This window comes from Panthera tigris, chromosome B3 (assembly GCF_018350195.1).
Source record: "Panthera tigris isolate Pti1 chromosome B3, P.tigris_Pti1_mat1.1, whole genome shotgun sequence".
Lineage (NCBI taxonomy): Eukaryota > Metazoa > Chordata > Mammalia > Carnivora > Felidae > Panthera > Panthera tigris.
In genome coordinates this window covers 113,305,737-113,316,307 of record NC_056665.1, presented here as the reverse complement: position 1 = coordinate 113,316,307, position 10,571 = coordinate 113,305,737, and the positions used below count along the sequence as shown (strand labels likewise).

The window sequence follows — 10,571 nt, the reverse complement described above, 5'->3', positions numbered from 1 at the left end:
GCTAAAAACAAGAAAATGATATACAGCAGCTCAATCTCAAACAGGCAGTAGCAAAGTTTGATATTCTCTTCAACATTCCCTTCCACATCCCCAGGTCTACCCAGTGTGTCATGCATGCTGCCATGCTTTCCCCACAGAGTTTTTTTTTTTTTAATTTATTTTTTATTCCATTTTTTTTCAATATATGAAGTTTATTGTCAAATTGGTTTCCATACAACACCCAGTGCTCATCCCAAAAGGTGCCCTCCTCAATACCCATCACCCACCCTCCCCTCCCTCCCACCCCCCATCAACCCTCAGTTGTTCTCAGTTTTTAAGAGCCTCTTATGCTTTGGCTCTCCACAGAGTTATTTTTATTGGCCTGTGGAAAGTGCCCCTAAATGCACTGAGGCATCTGTATGCTCTGTTCCAGTTTCTAAGGCATAAACAGCTCTATGACCAAGGAATAACAAGTTGCACTCCTGCTCAGAAGCATTTAAAAAAAATGGTCTTAAAAAGGCACACCAGCATCTGGCACCAACCCACCTCATGGCACACAAACAAACAGTATTCAGGAGAAGCAATTCCAGAATGGCAGTGCAAGGATCTTTAAAAAGATCTTAGAAAAAAATCTTGTTGCTCATTCATAAAAGCAGTAAGAATACTGGCAAATGTGAAGAATCAAGTCTTCCAGAACTTTGGAAATTAACCAAAGGCTTGCAACAATTGAGAACTTACTATATGATCCAGCTCTTCCACACCTAGGTTAAACCCAAGAGAACTGAAAACATGACTATATAAAAACTTGCACACATATTCATAGCACCATTATTCACAACAGCTAAAAGGTGGAAACAACCCAAATGCCTATCAGCTGATGAATGAATAAATAAAATGTGGTATATCCATACAGGATAATGTTTGGCAATGAAAAGAAATAAAGTACTGATACATACTAAAACGTGGAGGAACGTCATGCTAAGTGAAAGAGGCTAGTCAGAAAAGGTCACATGTTATAGGATTCCATTTATATGAAATGTCCAGAATAAGCAAATCCATACAGACAGAAAATAGATTCATGGTTGCCAGAATCTGGAGAGGAAGAAAAATGGGGACTGACTACTAATAGGTAACAGGGTTTCTTTTGGGGGTGATGAAAATGTTCTAAAATGTTCCAAAATTAGATTATTGGTGGCAGTTATACAACTCTGTAAATATATTAAAACCATTAGACTATAAAGTGTTATAAAAAGTTGTTATTTTAAAAAGTTTTCATTGATCTAGAAGCTGCTCCCATATTTTCTCATCTCATGTTTGTTTGACTATGTCTTTCCTCTGCCTGGAATGCATTCCCTTGTACTTCTAAAGACTGAAATCAGACTCACTCTCTAAGGGCCCATCTGAATGTCACCCTTTCCACAATCTTTTCTCATCCTCCCAGAGTGACTTTTTACCTCCAGACTTCCAGAATACTTTATCATGCTTTACATCATCTTAAATGCATTAGCTTAACAATTCTTTATGAACATCTTTTATCTTCCCTACTAGATACGAAGATCCCTGGTGTCAAGTCAAGGATCATGCCTTCTTTGTGCAGATATAACGTGAGTGTGTAGTAGTTTGCTCCTAACCTAGAAGGTATTCTCACAATGTCCGGTGAATGAGTATGCTTTGCCATATGAGTAAACAAAATATACCTTTACACAAAAAATACTTTTTCCATTTTTTCCTGTGTTATTTCTTTTTAGGAATATGCAATACACTGCTTGAAGAATTAATCATCCAAAAATTCTACTGTCATGTTTCACAGCAAATGTGATCTCTACTATGTTTGTTTTTCAATGTTTTCCCCTTCATTAAAATACGATATAGGGGCGCCTGGGTGGCTCAGTTGGTTAAGTGTCCAAATCTTGGTTTCAGCTCAGGTCATGATCTCACCGTTTGTGAGTTTGAGCCCCATGTTAAGCTCTGCACTGACAGTGCGGAGCCTACTTGGGATTCTCTCTCTCCCACTCGTGCTCTTATGCTCTCCTTCCTCGCTCTCTCTCTCTTTCTGAAAATAAACTAAAAAAAAAATCACTCACAATTTCTTTCTTAAAAAGAAAAATCACTCACAATTTGTATATGTCTTTTGAATCTTCTCTTTTCTCCCAAATACATGAAGTCATGTTTTATGCAGGTTATCTTCCTGTCTTAATTACCATTATAACATAAGCATTTTAAAACTTTATAAAAATTTTTGCAAACATTTTAATGACTTCATAATACTATACTGTATAAGTACACAATTCTATATTTAATCACCGAGGAATATTTGGATTGTTTTCTATTTTTTATTTTATTTTTATTTTTATTGATTTTGAATAATACTGCAGGAAATATCTTTACATATAAATATTTATATACATGTACAATTATTTAAGGTAGATTTTTTAAAATTTATTTTGACAGAGAGTGAATGCAAGCAGGAGAGGGGCAGAGGGAGAGGGAGAGAGAGAATCCCAAGCAAGGTCCTCACTGTCAGTGCAAAGCCCAACACAGGGCTTCAAGTCACCAACTGTGAGATCATGACCTGAGCTGAAATCAAGAGTCTGACGCTTAACCAACTGAGCCACCCAGGCACCCCTGTTTTGTTTCTTTAAAAAATGTTTATTTAGAGAGAGAGAGAGAGAGAGAGAGAGTGCACGCAAGAGCAAGCACAAGTGGGGAAGCTGCAGAGAGAGGGAGAGAGAGAATCTGAGGGCTGACTCCAAGATCAACCGACTGAGCCACCCAAGCACCCCTAAAATAGATTTTCTTATAACAGAATCCTGAGGTCCAAAAAAATGCTGTGGGTAATTTCAATATTCCTGATATTATGATACCAAGTTACATTCCAGGAAAGTTGTAACATTTTATACTCCCAGAGATTTATGAACATGATCATATCATACACAGCATGAGGCATTATCTTTAAACAAAACTAAAGAACTAAAAATTTTTAGTGTGCCATTTAAATCTATGATTTTATTATTTTTGTATTTAAATATATTGTGTATATTAACTTATTAACACATAAATCTATTAATCTTTTATTTTTTTCCATTGTCCTTAGGCTTAGGAAGTTCTTCTCTATTGAGGATCACATCAATACTTACTGATATTTTCTCCTAGACTTTTTTAAGCACTGTGTTACTTAGGAAATACCCAACTGAAATATAGTATCTATTTCTTTTTAAGTTTTTATTTAAATTCCAATTAGTTAACATATAGTGTAATATTAGTTTCAGGTGTACAATTCAGTGATTCAACACTTCCATATGATACCCAGTGCTCATCACAAGTGCCTTGCATAATCACCATCACCTGTTTAACACATCCCCCCACCCACCTCCCTTCTGGTAACCATCAGTCTATTCTCTATACTTAAGAGTCTGTTTCTTGGTTTGCTCCTATTTTTCCCTTTGCTTGTTTTGTTTCTTAAATTCCACATATAAGTGAAATCATATGGTATTTGTCTTTCTCTGACTGACTTATTTCACTTAGCATAATACTCTCTAGCTCCACCCACATTGCAAATGGCAAGATCTCCTTCTTTTTGATGGCTGAGTAATATTTCATTATGTGCGTGTGTGTGTGTGCGTGTGTGTGTGTGTGTGTGTACACACCACAACTTCTTTATCCATTCATCAGATGATGCACACTTAGGCTGTTTCCATAATTTGGCTATTGTAGATAATGTTGCTATAAACATCAGGGTGCATGTATCCCTTTGAATTAGTTATTTTTGTATTCTTTGGGTAAATACATACCTAATTAGTGCAATTGCTGGATCAGAGGTGATTCCATTTTTAACTTTTTGAGAAACCTCCACACTGTTTTCCAGAGTAGCTGCACCAGTTTGCATTCCCACCAACAGTGCAAAAGGGTTCCCCTTTCTCCACATCCTCACCAACACTTGTTTCTTGTGTTGTTGATTTTAGCCATTCTAACAGGTGTGAGGTGATACCTCATTGTGGTTTTGATTTGTATTTCCCTGATAATCAGTGATGTTGAGCCTCTTTTCACATGTCTATTGGACATCGGTATATTCTCTTTGGAAAAATGTTCAAATCATCTGCCCATTTTTAATTGGACTATTCATTTCCTGGGTGTTGAGTTTTATAAGGGAAAAATACAATGTCTATTTCAAAAATGTATGTGCTCAGAAATAACAAAATTAGAGCCAGAGTTGGAAAGAAATTTGAAGAAATTTCATATGCTTCTGCTGCTGCCATATCAAACTAAAGCAAAATCAAGTGTCACTTTACTTGCAATACTATAGACAAAGGGAAATTTCATTGAAGAGGGAAAATGCAAACTCTGAAGATTAAATGGAGAAAGGAAAGGAGAAAAGAAAGAGGAATAAAGGAAAAGCTTTTATAATGTTAAAATGTTCAAGATAATTAAAATGACCTTCATTTTCAAGAAACTTGAAATACAGACTTTCAATTTTATAAAACAGACAATAAAGGAAACTAATTTTTAAAAAGTATTTGAGGTCTAGAATGTAAGGAATATAATATCCTGGTTGTTGAGAGGATATCATATCAGATAGTGTTATCTACTGGCAAAGGATAATACAGTAACCCAATTCAAGTAGACATTAAAAATATCCAGAAAGTATCTGTGTGATATTTTACCTTTTTCTTTTATAACAATGTAAGATAAAGATCTTCTGTTTGTAAATATTCAGTATGATTTCTACATCTAGCATTGCTTATTGATCCTTTGCTACCATTACCACATGATTGGTCTCCATCTCACATGGTAGGATTTACCATGAAGTCATCTAGTCTTGGACTCATTTTTGTTGGGAGATTTTTGGTTACAGAATCAACCTCCTTACTAGGAATCAGTATGTTCAGATTTTCTATTTTCTCATGATTCAATCTTGGTAGGTTGTATGTTTCTAGGAATTAATCCATTTCTTCTAGTTTCCAATATATTGATGTTTTAATCTTTTTTCAGAACAACTATTGGGGGTAATTTTTGCCTCTGATGACATAGAATTTCTCTTAATATACATAGTAAAAAATATAAACTAATATTTCTTATCTACAGATCATCAGAGTTCTTGGATACTTATATTATATATAACTACATTAGTAAATTGTAACCATTCATCCCCCAAGGAACTTATTAAGGGGGTGGGGAGATCATTTCCAAAATCATCTTATGAGACTAGCTTTACCTTGTTACCAAAATAAGAGAAGGACACTACAAGAGTAACATTGCAGGACAATATCCTTAATGAACTAGATGTAAAAATCCTCAACGAAATACTAGCAAACCAAATTAAGCAATACATTAAAAGGATCATATCCCATGATCAAGTGAGATTTACTCTAGGAATGCCAGGATGATTCAACATCTGCGTATCCATCAATGTGATAAACCACATTAACAAAATGAAGGATAAAAATCATATGATCCCATCTCATTCCTATGATGCAGAAAAAGCATTTGACAAAATTCAACATCCATTCATGATAAAAACTCTCAACAAAGTAGATACAGAGGGAATGTACCTCTACATAATAAAGGCCATATAAGACAAGTCCAAAGCTAATAGCATACTCAGTAGTGAAAAACTGAATTAGCTGTATTGGGTTTTTCTTTTTGTTTTTAATATTCAAAATGTAAAGGACGTTAGACATCACCTAGACTAATGCTTTCATTTTTATAGAGAAGGAAACTAAGACCTCAAATCATTACATATCTACATAAGCATTTTTCACTTGTTAAAAATGTTAATTTATTACCAAACTATGGAGTTTGGGGAGATGATTACAATATATGATTACCACCAAGACCCAACTGGCTCTCCAAACTAATTATAACTGAAAGAGAAAAAAGTTTACTCAGTACAATTAAACATTGGTTCAAAATGTCATCTTATGATATACTGACATAATTAATTGAGTATCCTGCAGTTGAAAAAAGAATGAAGAAAATCTTATGAACTTATACAGAATGGTTTAGGAATATAGTATTAAGAAAAAAAAGTACAGAAGAGTATCTATAGTATGCTACATTTGTGTAAGAAAGAGGAAAAAATTTTAAAATATGTGTATCTGTTCAAATGAGGAATATATATATCTGCAAAAAGAAAAACAGCAAGAATGAATAGGAAATGAGAAAGATTATTAGATGGTTACAGGAAGCGGGTGAAAAAGGGAGATGGGTATGACATAGAAGGAATAGGAGGTGATTCTGTTCTGAGAATATTTTTTGGTACAGCACTGACTTTTGGAAACACTGCATGTTTTACACACACTCCCACCCACCCACACACACACACACACACTCTCTCTCTCTCTCTCTCTCTCTCTCTCAATAAGAATGAGAGAAAACTCTAAAGTGAAATATAAACAGAAACAAATGAACTGGACTCATATTTCAAATGAGTAACACAACCACACTGGATGGAGGGGTGCAAGGGGATGAAGAATGGAAACTAACCCAAGTAACTTACAAACATAGTATTTGCAGTATCATAAGTGCAACCATATTTATTAGGCTAAAAACAAAACACTCTAAACAAATATTGAATACTAGCTAGTAGGGTTTCCTTTTACAGATGAATGGGCTAGCAATTCTCAAACTACTTTCTTTGCAACCTAGAATTAAGTAAAAAAGTAAGTATATTGGAGCTGGTTTCTCACTGTCAAAGACGGGAGCTAAAAATATGGGAAGGAAGCAAAATAGAATGAACCCTATGTGCTGAACTGGGATTGGAGTTATCGGTATGAACTCATAGTTTCTCATAGGAATAGATAAAGACAAAATATCACTTCTGTGGAATTACTGCTCAAAATGTACAACTTGAATCTAATCATAAGGAATCATTAGACAACCCAAAATGTACCTCCTTTTATAAAACATGCCCATACTCATCAAATGGGTCAATGCTGTAAAAGACAAAGAATGACTAATCAACTGTTCCAGAGTAAAGGAGATTGAGAGGCATGGCAACTGAACGCAACATATAATCAGGGATTTAAATTTGCTATAATGTCTATTATTGAAACAACTGGAAGAATCATCAATGTTAACTCCTTGATTTTAATAATTGCATCATGGGTAATAAGAGATTGTCCTTGTTTTTAGGAAACATACATGGAAGCATGTAAGGGTAAAAGGACATCATGTCTTCAGTTTCAAAATGGTTCAGGAAAAAAGTGTGTGCATCTGTGTACACGTGTGTGTAAACCAACTGTGGTGAAAACTAACATCTGGAGAATTTAAGTGAAGGATATTATACTAGAATTCTTTGTACTATTTTTCCAACTTTACTGTAGTATGTCAAAATAAAAGGTTTAAAAGCTGGTCCTGCTCACTGCCACATCCTCAATGCCTAGACCCTGGCAGAGTGCTGGCAATCAATTAATATTTACTCAACAGATAAAACCTCACTATTAAGTTATAAAACTCTAAATTCAAGTTAGAAAGAAGGAACAGAGCTTGGAACCTCATTGGGAATCAAATTTCCACCTCCTTTCCCCATGATTGCAGATACATCAGATAGCCAGAAGAGTGGACCACTAAGAAGGAGAAATATAGTTTCCACTCTACAAAAACCACTTTTCTCCCCTTTGGTATGTGTATTTGTGAACAGTCTATCAGCCTAAATGCTGATATTACCCACTGCACATATACATCAGCCTGATCGCAGAGTAAAGTGAGATCAACACTTAACAAGAGAATTTTTTTTTAATTTATTCTCAAGTTAGTTAACATACAGTGTAGTCTTGACTTCAGGAGTAGAATCCAGTGATATAACATCCAGTGCTCAACCCAGCAAGTGCTCTCCTTAATGCCCATCACCCATTTTCCCTATTCCCATGAGTCCTCAGTTTGTTCTCTGTATTTGAGTCTCTTGTGGTTTGCCCCTCCCTCTGTTTTTATCTTATTTTTCCTTCCCTTCCCCTATGATCATCTGTTAAGTTTCTCAAATTCTATATATGAGTGAAATCATGTGGTATCTGTCTTTCTCTGACTTATTTTGCTTAGAATAATACCCTCCAGTTCCATTCATGTTGTTATGAATGGCAAAATTTCATTCGTTTTCATCACCAAGTAGTATTCCACTGTATATATATATACACCACATCTTCTTAATCCATTCATCAGTTGATGGGCATTACCAAGAGAATTATATTAGGGTATTTGTCAGATACAGTTAACTCTTGAAGGAGACTAAGCATTTAAAATAATCTGAGAGATCCAAGGACCCTAATTTCAGTTATTCAAGATAATACATTCAGGTATTCTTAAGAAAATTAGGAATAAAAGGTGCTTTATCAAGAATCCACAAGGTTCCTTCTTCTTGACCAGAAGCATCTGACTTCAACATACAAGGACTACTGATGGAACAGCTGCAGATTAAATAATCCTTAGCTGGAGGGGAGCAATCACTTCTAGAAAAACCATTTTATCTTCTCATTCTCTATAATTCATTCATTCATTCATTCATTCATTCAATTATTTACCTAGGCAATTTATATTTATTGAGCACTTACCATATGCTAGGTCCTGGTGACCCAAAAACATAGAAGTCAGCGATATAAGCGATACCTCAAAAAGACAGGTTCTGCTTGATTCATACATTCTTTTGTCCCAAAGAATAAAGCTAGGGCAGGAGGATAGCTTATTCAAATCGAAGACTGGCCTGGGCATTCCTAATAAATTGTTCCATACTTCTAAGGTTCCAAAATAAATTTCAAGAGTCCAACACAATCTTTCAGAACCGTGCAGGGGGAAACAGACTTTTTTTTTTTCCCCAAAAAAACTATACTATGAAAGTAAAAGCAGTCCTCCAGCTTCCCAGTTCTGAAAGGACTGTTCTAATGGAGAATGAATCAGTATTTAAATGGCAGAGCCCACAGCTTAAACATCAAAATAAATAAACATTCTTTCCAACCGAAAGGGCAATAGATCTACTCCCTTTTTCTATGGATGAAGATCAATCCTAGGTAGGTTAAATATAAATATGGCTACCTGTAAAACTAATGAGTGATAAGACAGAATGGAAAGGGCAGAAAAAAGCACAGCTTGGTGTCCATATGACAGGGACACATGGAAGACAATGAAAGGAAGACACCAAAATGATAAGGAGAAAAGGGATCTAGAAATGACTATAGATGATGAAGCAGGAGTTAGGAGTAAGGAAAGAAAAGGCTGAATGGAAGGAGTGTTTATAGTTAGTGGCAATAAGGCCAACTGCAGGGGTCTGTCCTCTTACTCAATGGCAAGTGAGTTCACTGCACCTAAGGGTAAAAAAAAAAAAAAAAAAAAAACCTTTTTATATTGGTAAAAAAAAAAAACAAAAAAAAACTATTTAAATTCCACCTCAGATACACTGCACAGTGTTTGGCACATAGTATATTTTGGATACATTAAATGTCAATTATCACTGTTATTGCTAATTAATTAGTCACAGCAGCTGAAGAAGTTAGGCCTTGATGATGTTACCCAAGCTGGACTTAAGAAGAAAATTAAGTGATTTCTGGTATAGAATTCTCTAGATTTCACAGTGCTGCTTTGAAATTATTTCTCCAACACAGCAGTCAATGTCCTAGTTGCCCTAGGGGCTGAAGCCGACTGAAATGCAGAGAAACCAGATCTTTCTGTCGCGTTCAACAAAATAGCTTGTTCACTGTAATTTGCCTACCTGTTTGTGCACCATTTACAATTTACAATTCAAAATGCCTTAAACCTCAAGAGAGTTTTATTACTTTCAAAAGCTAGTGAGTTGACCCTGTCGTGCTTCTCCTAAAAACTGAGTCATCAAAACAAAAATATATGTGCCAAATAGAAAGGTTGAATAAATGTGAAAAAAATATTCAGTCTTTTTAGTAAACAAAGATTCCCCTGGGAATGAGATTAGCAAAGTCTATTGTTAAGAGCACAATCATGTACCTTCTTGTGACAAAGGCCTTAAAAATGTGAAAATTCACCTAGTGATTTCACTGCTAGGTTTTTATTTTATAGAAATAGCCAAGGTTGTACACAAGAATTTATCCATAAGGATGTTTCCTATGGCATATTTATAGTAGCAAAAAAATATTGGAAACAAGGAACAACCTTACATTTCAAAAAATAGGCTAGTTAATACAATATAGCTATTAAAATCATGCTCTGGAACAGCAGAGAAAACACATTCAACATTTTTTTAATTTAAAATTTAAAAAGTAGCTCATCTTTTTAATAAACTTATTGGTTATTTCCAAACACTAGTTTTTCTCTCTTCTTTTTTTTTAATGTTTATTTATTTATTTATTTATTTTTTTTTTTTTTTTTTTTTTTTGAGACAGAGAGAGACAGAGCATGAACAGGGGAGGGGCAGAGAGAGAGGGAGACACAGAATCTGAAACAGGCTCCAGGCTCTGAGCGGTCAGCACAGAGCCCGACGCGGGGCTCGAACTCACGGAGTGTGAGATCATGACCTGAGCCGAAGTCAGATGCTTAACCGACCGAGCCACCCAGGTGCCCCAATGTTTATTTATTTTTGAAAGGGAGAGAGAGAAAGAGAGACAGAGCGGGGGCAGAGAGAGAGGGAGACACAGAAT

At 35.2% G+C, this 10,571-nt stretch overlaps 1 protein-coding gene across 5 annotated transcripts in view; it reads right to left on the bottom strand.

Moving 5' to 3' along the window:
* The window catches only part of RAD51B (RAD51 paralog B), a 641,285-nt gene that overhangs the window by 441,541 nt on the left and 189,173 nt on the right, over nt 1-10,571 (bottom strand). The gene's annotated exons all lie outside the window — the stretch shown is intronic.